The sequence below is a fragment of the Pteropus medius genome, unplaced genomic scaffold, assembly GCF_902729225.1.
Source record: "Pteropus medius unplaced genomic scaffold, Ma_sr-lr_union100, whole genome shotgun sequence".
In the NCBI taxonomy this organism is placed as follows: Eukaryota; Metazoa; Chordata; class Mammalia; order Chiroptera; family Pteropodidae; genus Pteropus; species Pteropus medius.
In genome coordinates this window covers 65,352,330-65,378,833 of record NW_024349800.1, presented here as the reverse complement: position 1 = coordinate 65,378,833, position 26,504 = coordinate 65,352,330, and the positions used below count along the sequence as shown (strand labels likewise).

Genomic DNA, 26,504 nt, shown 5'->3' with positions numbered 1-26,504 from the left:
AACCATATAGCATCCAAGGAGAGCAGTAAAGATGTTTTGATACAATCTGACACCCCAAAGAACGAAAACAGCTAACGTTTATTGAGTACCTACTGTGTCTGGCACTCTATATGCATCGTTTCATTTAATCTCCTCAGTAATCTATGAACTAGGTACTAACATCTTCGTTTTACAAATGAGGATTTTGAGTCTTGGTCATACGTCTGGTGAGAAGTCACACTGTGTTTTGAACTCAGGCTGCAAAGCCCAGTCTCAGTTGCTGTCTGCTCTTATCCGCTCTGGGCTTCCATACCAGGCAGTTGAGTATGAACAGGTATGTTGTGCAGAGATTTGGCAGAGTAAACCAGCTGTTCTTCCATATACTAAATAGGTGATCCTGACAAGCCATTTTTAATTAAATGATAATAATAATATCTTATGTATTCCAATCAAAGGTGTACTTTCGTTTGTGCTTCCGGATGAATGAATCCTTGTGGAAACAAAATTTACATTTGAGAAGGCTTTCTTAATGCAAATGTAAAATAAATAGGTATTAAACTCCCCAACCCAATAAAGTGAGCAGTATCCAGCAAATATCAAGTGCTTCAGGAGGTGTTAATGCCTAAGTTGGCTACATAGTAGTGTGTAAGGGGCTGGAGAGAGAAACCTGAGCTGGAATTTGTGTTCTATCTTTCATTTGCTTATAACCTCAAAAAAGTCATCTAACCTCTCTGGGAATAACAATACTGTTCTCCTCTTGGGGTTGAAAATTTTATATGGTGATGAATACATATGTAAAGATAGCGTGCATATATGCAAATAAGATGGTATGTATGTAAAGATGGTATGTAGATAAGATAGTGTGTATATGAAATGGTATGTATGTATATGTGTAAAATGCCTAGCTCAGTGCCCTGCGCATAATAACTATTCAATTAATAGTGGCTGGCATAATTATTATTCATTGTTCAGATGCAATCTTCAAGTAAATACTTTTAGAAAGTACAGCCAAGTAGTACTATAAGGTGGTAAGTTTTAATAAAGATTTCAATTTTGTGCATTCCTCTCAGCTGATGTATTTAATAGTAAAATTTCACCCTCTTTGTGCCCTTTTCACAATTTGGGAGTTTACAGAAGGCTTTGGTGTTTTAAAGGCAGTAGTTTCTTCACTGAAAACATAGCTTATGACAAATTCAATGGTTGCCAAGCTCTAATATGTTAGCAGACAGAAGCATGCTTTTAATATTCATCATCTTTAAGTGCTACCAACTGACATTCAGTACTAAATGTGCAGATATGGGTGCTGAGCAAAACAGAACTAGAAAGGGGACTTGCTAATTTGTATTCTAGATGGAAATCTTAAATTAGTTTCCGAAATTTTTAAATGGATTTTTAAATGCCGGGCACATAGGAGATTGAGTTCATATTAATATTTATAAGATTTGAGAAGATATTTAGTGAAATATTTGTATAATTTAATTTTGGTCATAATCAAGTAGGAAACCATAACAAGAAGGACATTGCATTTTAGTTTGATGACTGTTTTGTGGCTCTTGGTTAGTAAAACTCTTCTAGAAATGCCCCAGACAACATAATGTATTCTTAAAAAGCCCTTCCTTATTAGAACCCAGAATTCTGGTCAGAGTTATTTGTGTATAAATTCCTTGGGTTGGATTGTTTTATGTTAATTTCATTTATGTTAATTAATTTAGAAATCAGTATCGATAATGATTTTTTAGAAGCATTCATTGCCAGTTCTGCAGAACTCTGTAATCTTGCTGCTTTTACATTCCTATACGGAACAGCTCTGTTGGTTCACAGAAAACCTGCTTCCTGTAGTTTTGCTTAGGGCTAATTGAGTTTAATGTAGTTTTTTGTGTGCAGAAGGTATTGACTTGTGCATAGTATTTAATTTGTGTAAATATGTGTATATGTAATGTTTTGCCCCTCCGAGTTTTATTTTAAATGTAACCCTTGAAACTGGGATAATAGAAATTCTTAGCTAGGCCTGCTAGCAATTGCAGGTGCCAACGGTTTAAACTGCTATAGAAATACAATTATGAGCAGCCAAGAGCAAATCTTGTTTTAAGGTCCATGTGTAATGAATGCCTGTTAGTATCATAGAATACAATTAAAAAGAGGTTTACCTCTCCCAAGCTATGATTGGTTCTTTCTCATGGAAGTGTGGAGTCCCATGAGTAGAATGTGTATTCAGCTCTCGGTGATTTAGACACCAGTGAGCCTGGCATACTGCTGGCTTGGATAAATTCAGGGCAGTTATAGTCAGGCAGAGATGGGAAAAGACCGAAAGATTAATGAGGGAGCTTAAAGCAAAGCTCCAAAAATGAGAGCAATGCACTGCTCGGTCTTATGTAATTGTGCCGAATGGAAGTCAGTCTTGGCTGCTGTTGTTTAAAAATTTTAGGAGGTTGGCAGGGAATGTTTGTTTGTTATGAAAATCAGATCTAGAGAATAATAGTGAAAACCTGAGACAAAATATCTAATTCTCGCTTGCCTGCATATGCCCTCAGACACACGCCTCTCTTCATGCTCCTTTTATTCCAAACTTGACCAACCCTCCTGTCTCCCTGCTGCCTCCCAATGCTTCTCTTTGGCAAGGACCCTTATTAAGGACTCTGAGATCTGATCCACAGTTGCCTTTTACAGCAGGGCTACCAGGAGATGCGTGTCTGAGATGTGTTTCTGGAGGTTGATACCTTTTACCCCAAGGCCTGAAAGATTGGGAGCAAATAGGGGTGTGAGAGCCCTCTGAGAAGGTAATCTAAATTATTGTTGGTTACCTGGGGCTGTTGTGGGTACCAGAAACAGGGTTACTTCTGGCTGATGGTTGCAAATAACAGTTTTGTAACATTTCTTCCTACAGATCTTAAGGGATAATAGTGGTTTTAAAATGCTATTTTACCTTTGAAAATCTTTTTAATAAATGCTATAATGAACCTTGCATTTATATGATGGACACAGTTGATCCGTGCAGGGAAGCTGGTCATATTGTCAGTGTGAGGCTGGGCACTTAGAGGGGAAAAAAGCTCGTAAATAACGTGATGTAGGTGAATAACTCCTGAAATTTGAAGCTTGCCAGTACTAGTGAAGAAAAGCTGCCTTGAAAGAGAAATTGCCAACTCACAAGCAAATTCTTTAGAGCTTCAATATAGACACTCACCAGCCTTTTAACTTTACTTTCTGTTTCCTCTTCAAGGAGTTTGGCGCCACCTACAGGAAGCAGGAAGCACAGAAACCAATTCAGCCTCTCCATAGCACCTGGGTCCTCCCATTGGTCATTCCTCATCTCTTTAGCTTTTATAACTTTGATCACTTGTTCATCATATAGTATTTATCAAGCTTCTTCTTGACCATAGAACACTACTAAGCTCTGTAGAAAAAAGGTTGCATCTGTACCAGCTGTTTGGCAGGAGATTCCTCACCCTTAATTGCTTTTTTAAGGTCTCTGTTTCTGCTGTCATGCACCTTTTCCACGGCCACACCAACAAGAGAGAACAGAGTTATCGATTGGGCACCCAGAGTATATCACATGTAAAGGTACTGCTGACTGCTCGACAGTTGTGCCTTGTTTCTCATAGAAAACGTAGCACCCAAATCATCATGTTGATCGTAGTTGTTATTTGTTTTTATTTGTCTTATTTGAAGAGAAATGTTACAGATTTTAAAACCTACACAGCAAAGAAAGTTTTAAGGATACGTGGTTCAGTTCATAGAATTCTAAAGAGAAATTCATGATTATCTTCACGGGTACAGTAAGAAGTATCAAAATTATTTTCATTTCATTTGTCAGTATCTCGTAACTATATCACTGAATTAAGTTCCCCATTGTTTCAGACTAGAATGATTTGGCTTGAAAGGCATTAAGAACAATGTAGGGCTTTTCTCTTTGTTGTGTGAACAGACTATAGCTCTTTTTCCTCCCCAAATATCTCTAACCCAGACCTTCTTCTGAGCTCATCCCACAGGGTTCTATGCGTGGTTTTCCTCTCTTCTGTTCTGGAACACCATCGCACATATCCCAGACCAAATCCACTGTGGCCCAGATTGGATCGATACCATTATTTATTTTCTTTTTCAAATCTCTTCCTTTAAAAGAGCAACAAAGCCCACCACCACATAACTAGTCCTCCTTCAGTGGGTCTGCATTTTGTTTGTTTTCCAGCTCCCCTTCCTCTCTCTTCTTATGGGCTAATGACTCCATAATTCATTCACTTGCCTAAGAAATACCTCTTAGTTATCTTCAAAACCTCTCCACTGCTGAAGTCCAAATCAGTCAAGTCCTATTGCTTTACCTCTACATTTCTTGAATTTCCTTGTTCTGAAGCTGAATTTCTGCTTCATTCTTTTCACCATCATTTCATCCTCTTGAATTTGCTGTATCTCATCCACTTCCAAGTCACTATCTTCTTAAGAAATTCTTACTAGTTGATTTTCAGTAGATTTGGGAAATGGGCTACTAGCAAGAAAGAACTAAGTAGTCAAGTGAAATTTACCCTCCCTCCCACCCCTACTCCCATTAAATTATGCTGTAGAATTTCAAGACTTCTGTATATTTGGATATTTGTGTTTAAATATTCATTTAAACGTCAAAAGGAACATAAGGGTAAGAAAATATATTAGTGGTTTGATAGAAAATGTCACACGTTGGTGCTGGAAGATTACAAATATAATATTTAATATATTTCTACTGAATGGTTGATAAAAGTTACTCAAAATATATAATGCATCTCTCCAAAGGAGAAACGTAAGTGTCCAATAAGCACATGAAAAGATGCCCAACATTATTAGTCACTAGAGAAATGCAAATCAATATTAAAATGAGATAATATTTCATATCCACTAGGGTGACTAAAATTAAAAATAGACAATAATAAATGTTGACAAGGATGTAAGGATGTAGAGAAATTGGAATCTTCATACATTGCTGGTGGTAATGTAAAATAGTACAGCCAATTTGGAAAACAGCTTGGCAGTTCCTCAAAAAGTTAAACATAGAGTTACCATATGACCCAGCAATTCTACTCTTAGATCTATGCCCAAGAGAATTAAAGCATATGTTCACACAAAAACATGAACATGAATGTTTGTAGCAGCATTATTCATGATAACCAAAATACGGAAACAACCCAAATGTCCAAGGACAGATGAATGAAAAAACAAAATAGTACATTTGTACAATGGAATATTATTCAGTAACAAAAAAGAATGAGGTAGTGATACATGCTGTAGCATGGATGAACCTCGATATTCTAAGTGAAAGAAGTCCAAAGGCCACATTTTATTTAATTCCATTTATATGAAATGTCCAGAATAGGCAAAGCTGTAGAGACAGAAAGTAGATTAGTAGTATAGTAGAGGCTGAGGGAAGAGGACGACGGTGGCTGCTAATGGGTATAAAATTATTTTTTTACTGAAGACAATGTTCTGAAATTAGTGGTAATAGTTGTAGAACTCTGGATATAATAAAAACCATTGGATTGTACACTTTGAGTGAATTGTATGATATGATTTATATCTCAATAAAACTTATACATACATGTATCAATGTTTGTGTCCATACTGTGTGTGTGTGTGTGTGTGTGTGTGTGTAATTAGCGGCATTACATACTTAGAGTCTGCATCTGATTCCACTTTATATCTTCCAAAATACTAAACACAATGCCTTATATAAGTAATCCCTTGAAAAATGGTTGAAGAATGAATGAATGAGTGAATGACACAACAAATAAATGCATGAGTGGTCTTATAATGTGTGGAAGAATTTTTTCAGCACATGCTATAGGAGAGAGGTAAAGAACAATGGCCAAGAATTGAATACTGTTCACTCAAGCTGACAGTTCAGCTGTCCTGTCATTGCTCTGATATCAGACTGATAGAATCATGCTATGCTTTGACGTCAGCTAGATGGTGTGTTTCTTTTTTCTTTTGAGTGATAGGTTGGCAAAATATACTTTAGCAACTGTATGTTATGTGGATGATGCACGATGCTAATACTCTGTTGTGACCTTTATTTTTATGAGCTGTGAGAATTAAGAACCTACCAGTTTTAGTTTAATTAAGCAGTAAGACACAGCAGATGGTGCATTTGTGGGCGATGATTGCATTCCTCTGGTTCCCTCAAGCAGTGCTCTAACCCTATGGATCGCTTTGCCTAGAGAGTGTCGCACCACTGTTGCAAAATTACTAGGAAGACAAGCTCATGGTATTAATGTGGTCAGAAAATCTTATAGGGACGATTGATGGCAGGACGTGAGTGCCTCAGGAGGTTCTCTTGGAACTAGGAAGTAGGCATTAGGAAGAGGAATTCATGGCGTTGTATGGTTGTTGTTGTTTACTGCCTATTGCTATTCTCCAATATTTGCAAGTAAAGCATATGAAGATTTTTATTACCCTGATATTCTTTTGTGTAATCTGGGTCAAACATTAAGAATGCATTGGAATATGATTTGCATGTTTTAAAGTACTCAGAAAAGAATAGGTAAATGGAGAAGTACTGAATTTATGGCAAGTTGTTTTATTATGTTTGCTTTTAGTCACTACGGAGAGCCTAGAGAGTGTCCTACAATATACATTTTTCCCCAAGTGCTATATGCTCACCACCAGCGTATTTACTCCAGAGGATGTTAAAAAACATACATAAGCAGAGAGAATATGGAATGAATCCAGTGCTTCTCACTGATCACATAGCTCTTCAGGGAGAAAACCAAATTGTTAAGCCGAATTATTTTCTTTCATTGTTAAGGGAGAGACTGTCTAGCTCAGATTTTTTTCCCTTTACTGTCTTTGAAAAACTGAATTACTTGAAAGCTGGCATAAAACTTGTAATTACACAATATTTTAGATCCTAAGATAATATGCCTCAATTTTTCTCATTAATGCAATATATGAAATCATCAAAATGAAATACATTCACTTACTGGCTGTAATGTTGTTAAAAGTATGAACTATGTGGATATTTTAAAATATAGCTATCGTTGCTTTAGATAGAAGAATCCATTTGTCTCATCTCTTTGCTACAAAGACTAGATTTGGAATTATAGTTAAATCATGAACTTCAAAAATAATATTTTAACAAAGAGGATATAATTTCTCTCTGGGAAAACCCACATTTTATATTGATCTTTTTCTAAATTATTTAAAGAAACTATTTCCTCTGATTTTTAAGGTGTTGTCACCACAAAACCCGTAACTACATCATCCTACAAAGTGTTCTTTTTGGAAACCTTTTATAATTAATTAAATGAAGCATTTCTTTTCTGGATTCCTACCAACTGCAATACACTCAGGCATTGAAAATTTAAAACTGAAGGTGTAAAGACTTATTTTGCAATTCTTCTTGTAGGAATAAAAGAACCTTTTAGTTAATACTCACCAGTGTATTATAGGGGAAATATCTATAAACATCTAACTGCACAGGAAATCTAATATATAACTAATTTTGGCCTATAAATTATTAATGATTTTGACAGGAGAAATTGCAAATTATTTTTATATGGAAACATACTTTATTGCGAAATCATTGGTATTTCATTTCTTTACAGAACAAGATTTTCGTCTAATTAAAATTTAGAAAAGAAGGAACTAGATTATTTTCCATTTGTTCAGTATTTGAGTAACTTTTCAATTCTTTTGTAGCTCTGTTTAATTTTAAAAAAAAATTTTTAATGGACCCCAAAATGAGACCTCAGCAGGAAGATAACATTATGCCTGAGAATTTTAGAAATGTTAGAATTATTTATTTTAGTTCTCTAAAATCGGTAATGTGTTAATTATCATTAGGTTGTTTATCTAATGATAATACTTCCTTTTTACAATGATACTGAATGTTTTGCATTATTTTTGTATTAGAGGAAGTAAGGAAGTCTGTCAAGGTGTACATCTTGGCAGGTGTACATACACCAGTAACTGACAATCTGCACCTGCAGCCTCAGTCTCTCCTGAGTAGTCTAGCCTTTTAGTTAAGACTATAGGATTTAGAATCCCAAAGACTTGCCTTCAAATCCTGACTGTGCTACTTACTAAGCTGTGTGACTGTTATTATTTAAAAATTAATTTTGCCTCTAAAAGAAACTCCCCAAATCATGGCTTAAATTCTAGTTTGTCACCTAAAAGAAGTCTGGAGATAGGCAATTTAAAACCTCTACCCAGTCCTCTCTTTCTGCTTCACCATCCCTAGTTGGCGACATTTATCTTAGAGGTCATCTCCTAGTCCAAGATTACTGCTGGAGCTTTAGCTAGAGCAGCTGCCTCTTAGGCAGCAGCAAAGACCAAGAATTACTCCTCCAGGCAGAACCAGTTTCGTTGCCAGTCCACAGGACACCGCTTCTTTATAGCACATTACCTAGATGTGAAGGAGGTAGGAAATGTTATCTTTACTACGGACAGCTAAAAAAGAAGGGTTCTGTTTCCAAGGAGAAAGGGAAGAATGGATATTTGCTAAGCAACTGGCATTCTCAGCCATAGTGACCTTGGGCAATTGAATATCATTGAGCCTCAGCTTCCTTATCTCTAACAATGGTTGTAAAAGGATCTAATTCACAGATCCTATTGTTTTGAATATCAAATAAGTTACAACACACCTAATGATTTAGCACAGTGCCTGGCATATAATAAGTAAGCAATAAATGTTAATTGTTATTCTTTCTACTTCCTTAATATCTCTAGGTTAATACCCTATAGATACTTAAAACCTAAAACGTTCAAATGTATTACATCTTTATTGCATTCTCTAGCTCACCACTTACCTATTCTTATAATCTAGAAACCTCAGAGCAATTTCTGAATAACAGTCACCAAGTGTAATTCTATTGCAAAATTTGCTTATGGATTTCTCAACCTTCTCCTTTCCATGTACATTGCCACTATCTGAATTCAGGCCGTCTTCATCCCTTGCTTTCCATGGGACTTCCCTATCTCCCAGATAACATTCACACTCTTTAGAATGATATTCAGGTCTCTACATAATCTGACTGCAGTATTAACAGCTTTATCTTGATTCAGCCACACCTCTCGAGTCTCTCCAGATCACACTTCTTTTTTCTTAACTTCACTGAAAATTCACTACTCTCCAAATAGGGAATTGTGACTCTAGTTTCTTCAGGATAAATATTGAATAATTCCGAAGTTGAAACACTTGAGGAAACTAAATAGAGATGCATAGATGCATTTCAGTTTATAATTTTGAATACCAAGTTATGATTTCTGGAAACCCCTTTATGATTTTGTTTATGAGGCCAACGGATAGATAAGTATGTCAACACTCCTTAACATAGCTAGGTGTCTAAGTGTATAAGTATGAAAGAACAAAGGCTCTTGAGTGAAAGGAATGGGTGGGAAGAAGCTGATGTCTCTAATGGATGGATTAGTGTGTTCAGCAATTCTCGATATAGGTTAAGATCTAGAAACTCATTATTTTTACTTTGCTAGACAATAACATTAGTTTAGCTACTTAATGTGAATGTTATGCATTTTGCTTTCAAATTAAAATAAAGAAGTAGAGAAGGTTAGCTTTACTGGTGTGTGTGTGCGTGTGCGCGTGTGTGTGTATGTGTATGGAATGCGTAACTGAGTGTATAATGTAATTGCAAAGCCCTTAGATGCAATATTTTGAAACTAAGTTTGTAGTACAATTAAAACATATCTTTGGTCATGGATTACTTGGCCTTTTGCCATTTTCATAGGCAATGTCCTACTTAAATAGCCTGGATTGGCTGAGAAAAATAATTGCTGCTATGAAATAATTTTGCAATTACCGCTGTAATTAAGGGCAGTTTGTTAATGAAAGTGCTTGGTGAATAATGACTGCAGGGCACTCCATCTTGCAGCTTCATGCCAGATGATTGGCTCATGTGGTGGAGGCAGTTAGGGAATTAGTGACACAGCTGTCATGGTTACAGGATGGATGTAAATATCCTTTGCAGTTGATGATGAAGAACAGTCATTAGCCTCCTGCCCCTTGGGAACTGGTCAGAAGAACAAAAATAAACTTAACACATGATGATAAAAGCCATTCCTTATGTCTCCTTTTCTTCAGTTTGAACAATTAACATTCTAATAGGAACTGCAGAGAGCATGTGGATGAGCCCTCTCCACTTTATAGGCATGTTAGTGTGATAAATGTTCCTCCTGGTAGGGCATTGGTTGTTCACAGTTTATAACCGCTCTTATTAGCTTATGGGCCAGTTAAAAACAGCTCTTTAGAGACCCATGGGCCCCATTTAAATTTTTCTTGTTCATCTCCAGGTGTTGCTATTCAGGTCGACCCTTTGAAGAGTGCCCATGGATGGATTTTTGCATGCTTTCTGCATGGCTGAAGGGGCAATTGAAGATCAGTTTCTGTGGTTAGGTTTATTTGCCCGTGTAAAATATATATTGTTATGAAGATGACCTGGATGCTTCTCTGATCTTGCTTCATAGTTTGAAAAAGTCATTGTTGAAGGTTGAAGATCCATTTTTTTTTTCTTCTCAAAATAAGATATCCTAGGTGTTGCTTCATATTTATATTCATTCCACTTCCTTGGTGTTTTGATGTTGTTTTTCATTGTAAATTTGCTTAAGCAATCTTTTGTAGAGTAATTTCATAACATGCATACACTGTGGTTTTACATTGAGATGCTCGTGATCTGCAACTCATTAACTTTTGCTGACTGGGAAGTCAGTATAGCATGTGGCATTTTCTCTCACTTTATCTTGCTATATAGTCAACTTTTATTTCTTGTAAAAGATACTAGTAGAACGCTTCCACGGAACTTAAGCATGGCTTCTCTTGATAACCTAGTGTGCTAAATCTTTTTAGCGCCCTAAGCATAGATCATTGGAATTTGTGTCATTACATCACTGTCAACCAGTTATCTTCACTAAAAGAAAATAACAGTTTTCTGGGGTTCTGCTCAAAATACTGTTTATGGCAACATTCCATTTAAGGATGAGTTTATTGCTCCACGTGTCTGGGTAAAATTTCTTGTATTTGCTTGTTGCTGCATTTGATGCCTGTGTATCCTCTTAGCTTTAGCAAGAGAAGGTGCCAAATAGAAGGGATCAGCATTCTGCCTCAGAGCTATCACACACTGTGGCCCAAACTTCTGCCTCTTCCTTTTCCTTTCTCTGACTGTCACAGAGAGAATGAAAAATGTCAGCAAGCTTAGGTGTGAAAGAGAGCCTTGTTCTGACACTGAAATGCTCCCTTGGCTACTGAGTTACTTACTTCTCCAAGACGAACCCCTTTTCTCATTTTCCATAGATAAGTCACTGGGATTTTTCAAGCTAACTTAATTGTGATCAGACGTTCTAGGATACAAGTTAGCTTGCTTGTCCCAGTGGTGGTAGGGGTAAGTCCCTAAAAGCCAGATAACTTGAAACACACACACACACACACACACACACACACACACACGAGAGAGAGAGAGAGAGAGAGATTTTCAGTTCAATAAATGGCAACTTCCTTTTGGAAGATGGTTATTCTCAGTCATGGCCACGGCTGGCACACTTATTTGGGTTCTAGTCAGATGTGACTTTCTAAGCATTCTCTTCACAGAATATCTTAAGTGCAGGAGGAGCTGGTGTGGCTTTGCATTAAATCAACTTTGGAAAACAGGTATAGAGACTTTTGCCATACCGTATCTCAGTCTAATGAAAATTGCACTGTATTATTACTCATTCTGTTTTTAGCTAGAGTATGGGCTTTTGTGGTAGGTCAAGATAACTAAAACAGGAAAGGAGAAAACAATTGTGTCTTTAATTGGTGTTGCTCCAGGAAAAGGGGACTGGGAGCCGTTTTCTCCTCCGGAGAGATGTGACATGCTACAGTATTTAGATATTCAGTGTGTGTTCTTGTTTCTGTTTTATTTGGTGGTGTTTTGATTTTTTTTTTTTTTTTTTTTTTTAGCTAAACATATGAGACTGGAGTTTAATTGAATTTCCAAGCCAACTCTATGAGCACCCTTCATAATGTATATTTAAAGGTGCACTGCAGATTCTTAGGCGAAGTGGCCATGTGAATTTAACAATCGGCAGGCGGGTGAGGGGAACACTTTCTGAGTTTGGAGAAATATTTGAAATTCCTAAGTAAAATAGAATCTGCTTTCATGCAGTTTTCTGGGCTAATTTGGACAAGAGTTATAATCTAACTTTTTCACATAACAGACCTTATAGGGTTTCCCTCAGTGCCCCAGGACCAGTCAAAAACTTTATAGTTCTCCACAGTGAAAATGGACCATGCCCCATCCTGTCATGTTGCCATCCTTTCTATCAAAGCAACACTAATTATAAAAATTGAACATAAATTGGTACTGTTTAATAGGTTTGGGTTTAATTTTGCCTCAGTGGGAAGACATTCGATTAAAAGAATCCTTTTTTCCCCTCCTTCTCCCCTCCTTTTTCTTTTAGTAGAATAGTTAGTAAAGGCGTAGGAAATTGATTTTAGTGTCACAAAGGACGTTTCTGACAGGAATGTACTTTGAAATGATTCAAGGCATCTGTTTCTCTTGCATATGCCCAGCACTGCTGAGAGCTGTACCTAAATTAAACTGTTTAACGTGTCAGCGCTGAATCAGATCACAATTTACATCCCAGTTGCTTGGTTGGAATTTTTAACATTTCATGAACTTCCTCCTCTAATTTACTAAACAAGTTCTCACTCAAAGTGACCATTTGTTCTAGATGCCAATATGTCATGGTCAAAATTGATTTAGCTTTAGAGTTATTGTTTTTGTATGGTCACTTTGCCTATGAAACGAAATCCTATTTGCAATCTGTATTTCTGCTGGCAGGGTTTGTGGATGATTGCTTGGTGGGTGTTTTTGCTACTGTTCATCTTTCCCTGGTGCTGTGTCTATCATACAGGCTGGCTCCAGGAATTCTATTGCTTATAGTTCCCAAGCATAGAAATTTCGTGCAATCTCTTTACTAACATATCCATGGCATCCCACATAGTACCTGGAAGGCACTTAAAATAAATCTTTCATAAATGACTGGGGCGTGATCACTTTCTACAGGATCATACTATATAGTCTTAGATTCTTGGCTTCAAGAAATTTCTGTCTACTCTGCTCATATTTCTTAGAAATTAGTAAGGCTTAGCTGCATCAATTATAGTGAGGCATGTCCTTTGGAGTTGAAGAGCAGGGGCAATTATTTTGTGTGTATGAACTTTTTACATTCATTTTTTTTACATTCATTTTTACCCGGCGTGAGAAGGAAAGGTGACTATGTTGATGCATAATCGGGACCTGAGCTCGTTAACTTAATTACTTAGTGGTTCTCGACCATTCTTTTCTCCCCCACTGTTCACTCACTTACCCTTGCACAGTATTTACCAGTGAGCTTTGATGAGAGAATCCTGAAGAGAATGGCTTCTATTCCTGCCCTTCTCTAGGCTTACAAGTTTACAACCAACCGAGGTGGTGGTAGTGTTTATATAGGGGCACTGGTGCTCCAGTGGACTCACTTAGTTGACCTTGAAGATTAACTGGTCAGTCATGATGAGTCGGTTGAGAACATTATCCGTTATATTGTTATCAGTACTCTTGCATCTCTATTAGCAGTTCTCTAGGACTGTATTAGTGAGGGTAGAAAGCTTCAAATTTGCAGTGACTTGAATATTTTGAAATGTTATTTCTTTTACTTAATGCTCTAGGGTATATGTCCCAGGTCTGTGGATAGGTTGGCTTCACTGAACCATTTGGTTACCTAGGCTAATGATGGCTCTGCCACTGTCTACATGTAGCTTCTGAAATTATTCTGGTCATACCAGTTCAGCCTCCTGGAATGAGGAAAGAGGAAGTGCTGGAGGAGCAGCTGGCTTTTTAGGTACCAGGCTAGAAATGGCACAGGTCACTTTGCTCACATCGGAAAGAACTTAGCCACCTGACTAACCTAGCTGCAGGCAATGCTGGGAAGTTCAGAGTAGCAGGCCAGCTTTGTGCCAGGCCACATGAAAGATGGGGGGAAAATGAGTGGATAGTTGGCAATCTCTTGGACCTTGGGCTTTTCCTGCCCAATTATCTGTCCGTCAGCTTTGTTTTGCAAAGTCCCACAGTTGATCTTAGACTTAAAAAATAGCTAATGCGACCTACAATGATAATTCTCCCTGTTAGTGTCTTGGGGTCCAGGTTATTTGTAAAGATGATTGTAATAACTGGCAGAGCATCTAACTCACTTCCTTCTAGTTATCAAGAGCTGAGTACTCCACACACATACATTTTTACACTTTGAAACCACAATGTAAATCTGACAAATAGGTGCTATTTTATAACATTTGGGTGTTTGCTTCATTCCACTTTTTTGTTCCTGGGAAGCATGGTAAAATAGGGACATTTTGATAGAATTGTAATTCCTTCTTCATTTGGGAAGACATAGTATGTACTGTTGGTACGCTAATCGTTATTTGGGAACATCCAGAAGGCATAATCATTATTGTCTGCAAATATTATTGTATACTATATACATATGGTAACTGCCTAATGTAAAATTAGGTTTCCATTAGGATCTTTGTTCAGATATAGTTTTGGGGTTGACATGAGAAATTGTTGCCAATATCATTGCTTTTGGCTTTTCTAGTGTATTTTCTACGAGGAACTAAAACAGATTTTCCCTACCTTGATTAGATTTTAGAGACAATGTCTGATTTTCTCCTCACCTTGTTTAGAGAAAGTATATGCCCAACCATCTCCTGATGCTTCAGGATGAAATATTTTTTCATCCTAAAAAAGATTTTTGAGATTTTAAACCTCTGTTGAGATTGGCTTTCGTCTCCTCTGCTACTTTACCACAAACAAGGGATTGTCGTAATTCTTGCTGGGCAATATAAGTTATTTTTCAGATAGGATTTAGATGACAGTCATCTGACTTTTTAAGTTATAGCACAAGCAAACAATTTTGGTTTTGTGCGAACATGAAATCACCTTGAGTTTTGTTTTATCTTTGGTGAGGGAGGGACAAGAATGTCAGGCATATTCTAAGCCAGGGTCAATATTTTTTTATGTAGGAAGGCAGTTTCATTTTAAATATACTATTTTTGATAGAGCTTGTTTTAGTATTGATACTGCATACAGTAAGAGTAGATATTTTTCTGAATGTTTTCTGAGTATGATTCACTATAAGCTCATAGTCCTGTGATTTCAGCTATATTGAAGCTACTATTAATGGATTAGTAGTATCTTTCAGCAGCATTTTTATATAGCACCCGACCCTCCAGTGATCAACACATGAGATTCAGTGTGGAACTGCTTGCTGAAGGTGATGGGGAGAAAACACACCTATCTGGTGATGGTATTAATGTTGCCAATGTGCTTAATGTCTAAGGCATGTTAAACTGAGGTTTTCCAAATATAGGGTCCCTGAAATTTAAATCAAGTAGCATTGGGGCAAGAAACAAGGTTTTTTTTTTTTTCTGATAGTTAACTGATCGATGACCATCTTACTTGATCACTTATTACAGCATCTCATATGGCTGTCACTGCACTGTCACAACATTCTATAATTCTATGTTTACATTTCTGTCTTTCGTACTAGACTGTGAGCTTCTTGCAGGAAGAGGACGTGTTCTGTTCAAGTTTGCGTGGCACATCTACTCAATAAATGCTTGAATGAATTAAAGGAGGAATAAATATCTTAAAGTAGGAAAATCTTATCCCTATGCCAGTAGATGGTAACTAATCTAAAGATCTTTCCTCAAAGTATGGAAAAACTGGTATTTATTTTTCCTGTACATAGGGAATTTTTTTATTGCCCTTCTCTGCCTATCTGATTACTTCATTTTTTTCTCAAAATCAAGAAAAAATACATACTAGCTGTGTTGGATGAAAATGATAAAATTTTCTTCATCTCATAAAAGCAAAATCTTTTCATGAGAAAATGGTGTGGGGGGATATTCTCTTACTTCCTGCCTGACCTCACCCGCAAACTCCTTGCTACCCTAAGCCTATTTACCTGTCTCTGAGACTGAAGCGATAACTGGACTACCTCAACAGGCTGCTGGGTACTGAACGAGAGGCGTTAGACCAGTGGCTCACAGGTAGTAAGGTCCCAACAAGCGTTGCTCATGAAAATAATGATGAGTATTATGGTTTGTTCTTTTCCTCAGCAGTCTTCTTTGATTAAATATTTAAAATTTCTGTTATTTATTGTTGTTATTTTACTTCAATACGCCCTTAAATGGAACTGTTTTCACAGAAATCAGCAAGTGGCATCCTCCATCACTGTGAATAGTGAAAGGAAAGGCTTAGGGAAAGTTAGGTATAGTGATCTCTCTACAGTCATGGAAAACAGGATATAATAAGATTACCTTTTCCCCTGCTTTATGGAGATGTCATATCATGAATTGGTTGAACTATGTAAAGTGGCACTTGTTTGTTTTTCCAGCGTATAATGCATGTAACTAATAGAATCCCTTGCTATCAGATGGTTTTGAAAGCTTGCTCAAAGCACAGTGAAATGATAAGATGCCACAGATTTTTGTATTACCTACAAATAGTACTCTTCTTTTTCTTTCATTTTAGACAGTGGATTTAGAGGTCAGAAACAGAAACATGTTTAAGGAATCCCCCACTACACACACACCTGCCTTTAAAGATAATATTTTTTATTCTTTCTAGGATCTAGTGGTGTAGTACAGTACCACCTCACCTATCTGGAGGTCATGTATCAGATAACCTCAGCTGTCTAAAACACCGCTGAGGAGTAGAGAGTAAGTGGGAAGTGCCTCTGGAACTGCCATCAAAAATGTCATTAAGTATTTGCATTAAAATTTATGTGGATTACTCAAGGAACATCCTCCCCCTGCATTTCATGAAGACCAAGTTTTTATTAATTTTACAATCCTTATAGAGTTTATACAAAATCTTATCTTAGTTATCTTTTTTCCCCACACATTGGAGCCAGAAGATTTGAGGTTTGAGAGGTACAGTGTAGGGGGATGCTGCTAGATATAAGTAGCCTTTAGTAGCATGAAAAGTCCATTGATAACAGTGAACAAGATGTCAGTGTGACCTGAATCAGCAATGAAAGCCAAGTTCTCTTTATGTTACTCTGTTTAAGAGGGTAGGTACTATATAAACTTTTAGAATTGTCATCAATATAATTTAAGTAAGAAACTGTGTATAAAGAGCTTCACAATAATTTCAGATAAATTGAGAATTTCCTCTTTGGCATTTTCTGCTAGATATGAAGTTCTTGGAATATAAATCTTGGCCTTTTATTTTTGAATAAGTTTCTTCTTTTGCCTTTTCCCATTGTGCATATAGGATTCTCCTCTACCTTGTTTTTCCCCTTAAAGGAATTTAAAATAAATGTTTAGGCATAGTAGAGAAACTTAAGGGATCTTGAATATTGAACTTACCAAAGTTTGTTTTTTTAGTTTTAAACATCCCACCCTGAATTAACTCTCTCACCTCAAATACTAAACAGTGACAACAGCCACAGAAAAACAACTGTATCAGCATCTACTTCCCCCTCCATAACTACATTTATAAGCTCGAGGCTAGGGATTACTCTCCAGAATATTACTATAATGTAGCATGATGCCATGCACACAGAAAATGCTCAGTAATCCTTGAAGCATCAGTTGTTTGAAATACTATTTTTAATCCCATTTGATAGATGCTATTTTTATTCCCATTTACAGATGAGGATGTGACAGTTCACAGAGATTGAGTGGCTTGCCTCTAATCACACTGCCAGACAGAGCAGGGGGCTGTAGTCCATGTTGCCAGCTCTGTATTGGCTGCCAAGGCTCACTGCCTCAACTTCACGAGAAACTTGGTATTCCTGGATTTGCCATTTGAATTCTCCATAACTTGTAAGAACTGAGCTCCCGTTTCCTAACTGACAAAAAGTAAGAAGAATAAAAGGACTGACTGAAATCCATTGTTAAACTTCTCTGGTTGATTGAATTGATATAACCGCCTAGCTCAAAGCAATCGAACTTTTTTAAAAGCACTGATATTTCATGACCCTACCCTGCCCCACAACAACCACCGCAATCCACCTCTTCTTTTATTTTCTTTTTTACTTTGACAAAATCCTTGGATTGCATATTGAAAAGCCCATGGGTTAAAGCTAATCTGTATGTTTAAAATTATGCATTGACAATTCTTCTTTTGATTTTCCTTTTTTTCACATTTTTAGAGGGTTAACAACTTTAAAAGAAATGGCATGTTCCTTTAACCCAAAAACGTTTTATTTAAATTTAGTCAGTGGTTTGGAGAAAGAATAAACAACTTTCACTTAAATGTTCCCATGTCTTAGAAGAATGAATGGATAGTGATAGATTTATAACTTATGTAAGAATAAAGAAGATAAAAGAAAATTGAAACTCAAAATTATTGGTTTCAGGAGAGCATTTCTGATTTAATTCTAAATTGTGAATAAGATTTATGCCTTGCTTAAATGTTTCTTGCCAGGTTGCGGAAGCAAATCTCTACCTTTTGTGTAACATGTAGCTTAATTCAGGGCTTATTGTCTATGTAGATAATTTAAAGTGAAGAGAGGTAAATCATCATTCATATTTATATCTAGTACAGTGCCTCTAAATATTTGTTGATTAAATAAATAGAAGAATGAATGAGTGAATTTCATTTGGAAGTGGAAGATTGATGTATTAGCATTTATACTATGTGTAATAGTTATATTTCATGAGAGTTAATGCTAAAAGGAATAGTGCAGACTACAAAAAAATTTTTAGTATCACTGACAGCTGTGCCTCGCTACAAGAAAATCAGATGTGAAAAGTGAATAGGTTACTTTCTTAAAGAATTCGCTCTAAGATTCCGATTTTCCATAGGAGCCCCAGAGGTCAGCTTTGTGCTAAACGAAAGTTATCTTTCATGGTCTTCATTTAAATGCTCTCTAATATATTTAGTGAATGAAAAAAATGTAAAATTAATCGTGGTTACAATTTCAGCGTATATGAGCGCATCTGCTGCTGTCTATGACTTATGTCTTTTTATGTCTGAACTTAAACCATGGGTTTCCCAAAAATTACTTCTAGAAAATATTGTTAGATTTCTTGAGCTGATAGTAGCATGCTTTGCTTCAGAGCGTTGTAGTGTTTAAAACTTCTGTTGTAGTGTTTAAAACTTTCCCTGTTAAGGACAAAAACCTTCTTGTAGGTAAAAGCAAACACATATATACTTTGTGTCTTTTACAGTAATCATTTTAGAAGGCCACACAGACTTATTTCATTGAAGCTGCCATTGAGCGAAATTTTTTTCTACTTCTCTTTATGAATTTTATCTGGATTATATGAATCGTCTTAGCAATAGATCTTCATCTTTTGGGGTAATTTGATCTGTTTGGAACCAGCCCACAGTCATTTGGAATCGCGTTATTAAGGTAGACGTTATAGTCATGGCTTAAAAAAAGGGAAAGCCTCAGTGTAATTATAAAACAGTAGGATGTAAGTGTGGCACATTGACTGTCATGGAAGGTAAGGGTAAATGGAATAATTCAAACAATGTGGGGGCCTTTGCGGGGAACTATTTTGAAGGATAATACACCTTAAAAATTTTAAATCTATAAGGTCCAGTAATTTTTCTTGAACGTTTTAACCTGATTAATTAAAGTCTCACCATATGCAGAGTTCAAGGTTGATATGCAACACTTGGACAGGAAGAACTGGGGTACTTAAGACCTAGTTTGTCCTAAAGGAGTATTGGATGAGCTCATAATTGGGTCTCAGCATATTTTTTTGAGCTTAAATAGATGAAAATCCATTTTTTAAATGTTCTTCTGACCTTACTCTTTTGTGTGTATATTTTTTGCCTTCTTGTCTTATCGAAAACAGAGTAACTGCTTTTTTGGCCTTCCTATGGATGGAAGGATGGGCCCTTTGAGGAACGTATTTTTTGATTTGCAGAATCTGGTGGGATATTTTACCCTTTCAAGTTGCTTTTTGCAAAGGGAAATTATGTTGTCAAACAGTTATTTAAGCTCTAGTTATCATACATGCTTGCTTCTGCTTCAAGTTTTTACCAAGCAAACACAACCAACAAATACTTGTAATGGGTCGGAGGCGTATCTATAACAAATATCTCTGCAATGTGGGAAATTAAATTTGCCCTCGAGTATGTAAATCCAGATTAACAGAAATGAAAGCATTGAAAATATGTTATAAATAATCTTATAATGAGCTTTTGATTGGCCTGAAATACTTTAACTGTTTTAATGCAACAGCATGACATCCTGACTCTGTATCACTCACTTACTCGCCCACTCACTCAATCAATCCTGGTTGCTATACCACGTGAAGTGTTGATGGTCAGCTTAAATGCTTCTCATTTTAAAAAGTGAAGCATAAGTAATTAAACAGTGCATCTAGTACTTGGATATCAGGTTTTTACTGAGGCCCAATAATGAATAAAAAGTGCATTAACCAAATTAAAACATGTGCACGTCTATGTATTGGCTATTGATGTGCCTTTGTGAATTTCATTACTGTATGATGGAGAGTCTCGTTTAACCAAAGAGCTTCCCAGAAATTTCCCTTGTATTTTTTGTTTACTTCTAAACTGGTTAGGGGAGATAATACTGTGACAGTTCATCTTGCTTACTACTTTATGTAAGATAATCCTAATTCTCAATGACTCAGAAATCTAGAAAACATAAACAGGCCTTTTCTCTCAAACTGTTCAGTGCACAAGTAAATGTTTTCTTGGATTCTGTTCTATATCAGTGACTGGGAATTTTTTAAACAGTGTGCTGCTAAAGTGAATGGATGACTATTAATCTTAGTAGGTGATGTATATGTACGCATGTGTGTATGTGTGTTTGTATATTTCCCACATGGATATACCTTAAATAAAGTTTTGAAGTTAAATGATGCTTATTGCTGAAAATGGTTTGATGCTTAAAAAATGTGTTGGATTTGTATATAATCGAAATTAGATATTACACTGCCTGAAAGTTTACATTGTATACTTTTATTTCACTTGTAACAGAATTTGATCAAAACTAGATGTCCTGAAATGAATGACCAGTCTGTTTCCAGTTCTAACATGAGTCACTAAAAAACCATTGAGGGCACCCTTGGCACTTCACCTCTTTGAATGCTTTAGAATTGGGCTGTTGCCCATCCAAATAAAATCTGAAGTCAAGATGCCAGTTTCCTATTAGCTGCAAAAAATACAAAAGGGAGTGATGGTGGAGGGAACTAGGTTTTAATAGAACTTTAAAGAATCCTTCTTCCATTGTGGCTAGCCAATGCTCTATTTATCCTTTATCTCATTGTGCTGTGACTCTCCAAGCTAGAGAGGAGAGAAAAGATTGGGAATCAAAGTGTGGATAAGAAGCAGAGACCAAAAGAACAAAAAAGCAAAAACTGACTAGAGGAAGCAGAGGACTGCAAATACAGAAAACGAGAGGAACTTCAAAGACAAAATTGGATGGATACATGTTGAAACCAGTAAGAAAGGAAAGTTCTTTCTGATAATGCAAACTGAGTCGAGGTCTATATACGTAATCAGAGACTTGTCTCTGGAAGGAACCAACCCATAAGCAGGAGTCTAGATAATCTTCTGGCCCTTCTGGGGGTTTGATGGCAGGTGAGGCTAGAATCTAATTATTTTTTTTTTTTTCTATCTGGACATCATCTCCATTAAGTACTTGTCAAGCAGTGACTTGAGGGCTCCAAGTGATTTCGGTTCCAGTATATCTCTCAGTAGTCAGTTTCTCACTTAGCTGAATGAGTATTCATTTCACCATCTGAGCATCTGTCTCCTCTATAAATTTCTGTTTCTTGCATGGTGAGACAGTCTATGCAGTCTTCAGCTGTAGTACCAAGTAACAGGAATAGTCATTCCTTTATTCTGCATTTCTAATCAGAGATGGTAGGTTGATAGTTTTTTCCCCATTGTTCACATAATTATTGTGCACAGCTATAAACATAAAGGCAATAATCTCATATTACCAGGTAAATTGACTACTCCAAAGACAAGGACGAAAACTGACTCAAAGGAAAAAAACTGACAAAAACTTAATAAAGTGAGGCTTATCATTTGTTTTGTTTTCCTTATTTGAGTTGTGAATTTAAATATATTTGTTTGTTATCCATTTTATTCATATTTATGTTTGTAAGTAACAAGGTTTTATCTTAGGCAGTTTTAATTCTTTGTATGTCTGTATACCTGTTTGAAGTATGATATCCAATCAGATTATTTCTTTGATAATTCTAAGATGAAATGCATAGGTGGTAGATGTGTCGTTTTTAGCACAATGTCTCTATTTAAGTTTTCTTTGAAGCTAGGAAGTTTGGACATAAGCTGTTTATTATGCCATAGTTATATCTCTTCCTAAAGAAAACCACATTGAATTAACTTTTGCTTAGTGTATTTCTATCAAAGCATTTGATCCTTGTTTCTGCAAGATAATCCTAAGAACTTTTTATTTTGAGAATAGAAAACCATGATGGATTTAATTCATAAAGGGAAGCTGCTGCAAGGAATGTAAATGTAAGTGCTTGATAAGGTAGGATTTCCTAGTTGCTATGGCAACCTTTGGGTCATGAGCCTGAGAAAATATAAAGTAAGTCCTGAAGCTGTGAAGATGATTATAAAATTTAACTGTCATTCTTCATTTAGAGTTGATGGCAAACATTATTTACTTCAGTTTATCTCAAGGCAAGCGAGGATCTGTTTTTAAAAATCAGACTCAGATCACAAATGAATCCATGTTGCACATGTCTGACATTATAAAGCACATGCAGCATTTATTATTCTAACCAGACTATTTGTACATAATATCCCTATAGATTTGGTCACCGTCCTATGGAAGCCAACAGTTTTCGTCTCTTGAATTCTTAATGAAAACTGTAAAATGCAGCTGTATACATTGAGTCATTTTGCAAAAATATGTGTGCTTTCCATGCCAAGAAGAAGGCCTAGGGGATTGTGTAAGAAGGAGGCCTTTGTGCCTTCTTTTCAGGTTCAAGTATAAATAAACGGTTTAGGGTGGACAAATGCCAGGAAGAGATGTTAATACAGTTGTATATTTTTAAACTATATCACAACCTGGAGATTAAAGAGTGGGTTAGACTCTCTTTCATTAATGCTTCCTCCCACCCTGCCAGGGAGTGGTAGTGATGAAACTCACTTCTACTGTGGAAGAAAGAATACAAGGTGTCAAATTCCTAAATTGAAATGATGCTTAACTGTGCACTGTGACACAGTATCAGTTTTTCTTGCTTTATCTTTTACAGAACGCTGCTTAATTTGCACTAATAACCTATGAGACCCATTGCAAATGACCCAATCTTTCAAATTAGTGACTATGTGAACAAACACTATAAAACTATCAGATACTGCATCAAAAAAAAAATGTAGTTTATTGCAGGAAGAAAAACAGAGTTGCATATTGGGAGGGAACACATTTTTCCAACCAGATAAGTGCTTTCCTGTCGTCTGCTTGCCCATCGGGAGCGTCAACACATTATATGGTCTATGGCAGCCAATGGCTTACTGGTTCTTGAGCAAAAACATCATTTTTTAAAATGAAGGCATAGAAAATCTCAGTGATTACATGCATGCTGATGTCTGGTATTGAATTTTTTCCCGTCTCCTTTGCCTCCTTAAAAAAAAGAATTCCTCTTTCTAACTTTGAGTGCTGAACCTTTACATTAAAAAGGAGAACAGAATTTAAGGTTATTAGAAATAAAATGTATACCTGGGTAGCTTTTCTGTAACCATTCGAGTCCTAACCTGTGGGATTATTCATTCTTCTTCTTTTGGAATATGAGGCAGAGTCCAGCCCACACACCCAGCAGCGTACACTGTGCTCATCAAAGCACTTTTCTCAGTTGGTTTGTTTTCATGTCTAGCAGCAGAAATAGCTGCTCTTTTTCTTTTCTTTTTTCTTCTGGCATCTTGTAACTGCAACTGGTAATGTGTCTTCTTTCTAACCTGGGAGTGGCACAGAGATGGCGGCATTCTCCCACTCACACACAGCCTAGCTCCTGGCCAGAACCCAGGGAAGAGCTGGCCCAGCCCCATTTTCCTTTTCATTACTCTACCCCGCTTCATCATCAGACCTCACCTGGGTCTACTAGTTTCCTCTTTTATTTTTGCCACCCTGGTTACATGTATTCCACCTGGCTTGCTAATAACTACAGCAGCAGCCTCAGCAGCAATGACATCAGTAATGACCATTTTTAAATGCTTGTTATGTGCTAGGCACCATGATAAGCTCTGTGTTTACTTGTGTTTACTGAACACTTTGCCCAATGTAATTTATATACATGCATATTTTTTTTAATTTCATTTTTAAATTATTGTGCAGTAAAATTTCCATTTTTTTCTTTTATGAACAGTTCTGTAAATTTTAACAAATGTATATGTGTTATCAAGATATAGAACAATTCCATCACACCAAAAAATTCCCTCTTGTTATGTGATAAGCATTTTGAATGTATTTGCTATTTAATCCTTATAATGTTACAGGGCATGTACTATTATTACCTCTCTATTTTACTTTATAATTTAACTTAATTTTTTGATGAGGAAAGTGAGACTTGGAGAAATTAAGTAACTTAGTGAAGGTTGTACACGTAATAAACAGTGAAACCAGGATTGGACTAGGTCCAGAACTTGAGCTTTACTCTGTATTTCCACTCACACAAAGTAGTGTGAAGCTGTACTATCAGTATAGCATGAAGGTATACATATGAGTTTTAAATAATATGATGTGATGTTGCATCTTGTAAAGGATCACAAATATTTTTATGTGATACACTTTCAAAAGACCTTAGTGGAGCAGGGGTTTTGTTTGTTTGATTGTATCTTTGTTTTGTTTTGACTTCAGGTAAAACTGATAAGAGGAGTGAATCGAATATCTTCTTGGTTCAGCTAGAAACCATTAATGCTTTTTGGACTAAACTTCCCAACACTCATGTCTCATTACTGTCATGCTTATTTCCCCCTTAGGCTGTCATACCGCTACACATAGAAACCAAAGCTGGGCTTTTTCATTAGCCTTGGTCAGCTCACTATCCTCTCCCTTTTCAAAAATAAAACCCATTTCAGTAGCTGTGGGCTCTTCTGTGAGGGTGAGTCAGCTTTAGGAATAATAACCAGAATCTTTCATCCACGCTTTCACTCTAATGTGCTGATGCTCAAATCATCCTAAATATCAATACAAAATTTTGCTTTAGACTAGGGATTCTTCTGCCATCATTCAGTATAAATCCCCTGAAGTGCAAGAGAAACTATGAGCAATAAAGGAAGTGTTAAAGTTCTATCTGGAGAAAAGAAAGGGGGATGGGTAAAATGCTTTGTTCAGGGAAAGGCTAGAGCTTCATTGGACGGTCAGAGAAGCTCTCCTCCCAAAACTTTCGCAGTCTAGAGTGCCACCTTAAATTGAGCTTGACGAGCGTAAATGTGATTTTATGACCAGAGCCTATGTGCATGTTTAACAGTTCTAAATAATGTATTCACCTCTTCGGGGTGGCCATAATCAACGACGATCGTGGAGAGACTATGAGGAAGCAGCCCTACGTATTCTCGTTTTCTTTTCCTCTTTTTTTCCTCATAGTTTTACTTCTAATTTAATTGGACCTAGGCTGTTAAGGTATATTGCGAATAAAAGATGTGAGCATTCCCTTTGTACAGGTTTAGGAATATTACTCCTGAAAATTTTGTTTGAAGAGTTCTTCTTCAGGACAGGTTTTGGGTAGTACCTGCTTTGTGTGACATACTTATATGTGCTTAAGAAATAAGATCTACCTTGTATTGGAATAAAATAAGGAAGGAAGCCAGATATCAGTATGAAATTGTATTTTTGGATTCTTTGATCCCTTAATTTGATCCTTCTCAAAGCAGCATCTTAGACCTTCCCTCCTGTTAGAAAAGACATTTCTATCTAAAGACAGATGACAGGTCCGTTTTTAAAGTGAGGATGTGAGTATTAAAAGCCTAAAAGCCAGGAAAAGAGTTTCTTTCTTCTATTTGTAACACCATTCGTGATGAAGAGGGTAGGGATTATTGCCATAATTTAGCCGAGAGAGCCCCCTGAAAATTCTTATCTTACAGAAACTCGTCCCTGGGAAAGTTGTTCATGATTACCATTGAACAGTTAATGGTACCGTGAGTTTTATATATCTACTTGGGTAGTTTTTTTTAAATTTTCACTATTTTCCTTCCCTATTTGTAGCCTAATTTAGACTGGAGCAACTGAAAAATCTGTTGTATTTGCCTTTAATAATACATTTAGAATAGCTAATCTGAAATCAGTTTTCAATCAGAAAGGAATATTGGATGCCTTTATGGAAAGATTACTGCAAGCTAAGTTTTCTTTCCTTTTTTTCTGATGTAGAGTCCTTCTGTACACTTTGTTAATGTTTCAACATTGAATCAAACAGTGTATTTATTTCATTTTTAAACATTGCAAATTTAAGGCAGGGGCCTCTGCTTCTGTCTTCAAATGAATGAGAGTACCATTTTAAGGGAAAATGGTGGCTAAAGTGTCAGTGCTCTGTATCACCTCTATCAAAGAGACTGATTACACTGTTGATGGTGATTTTC

The 26,504-nt window shown here is 36.4% G+C and overlaps 1 protein-coding gene and 1 long non-coding RNA gene across 5 annotated transcripts in view; both read left to right on the top strand.

The window, feature by feature from the left end:
• Window positions 1-26,504, top strand: part of CADM1 (cell adhesion molecule 1) — a 318,582-nt gene that overhangs the window by 169,483 nt on the left and 122,595 nt on the right. The gene's annotated exons all lie outside the window — the stretch shown is intronic.
• Window positions 13,169-22,861, top strand: LOC120622015 (uncharacterized). The gene is made up of 2 exons (XR_005658389.1): window positions 13,169-17,830; window positions 19,145-22,861. It is a non-coding gene; the product is annotated as an uncharacterized LOC120622015 (long non-coding RNA).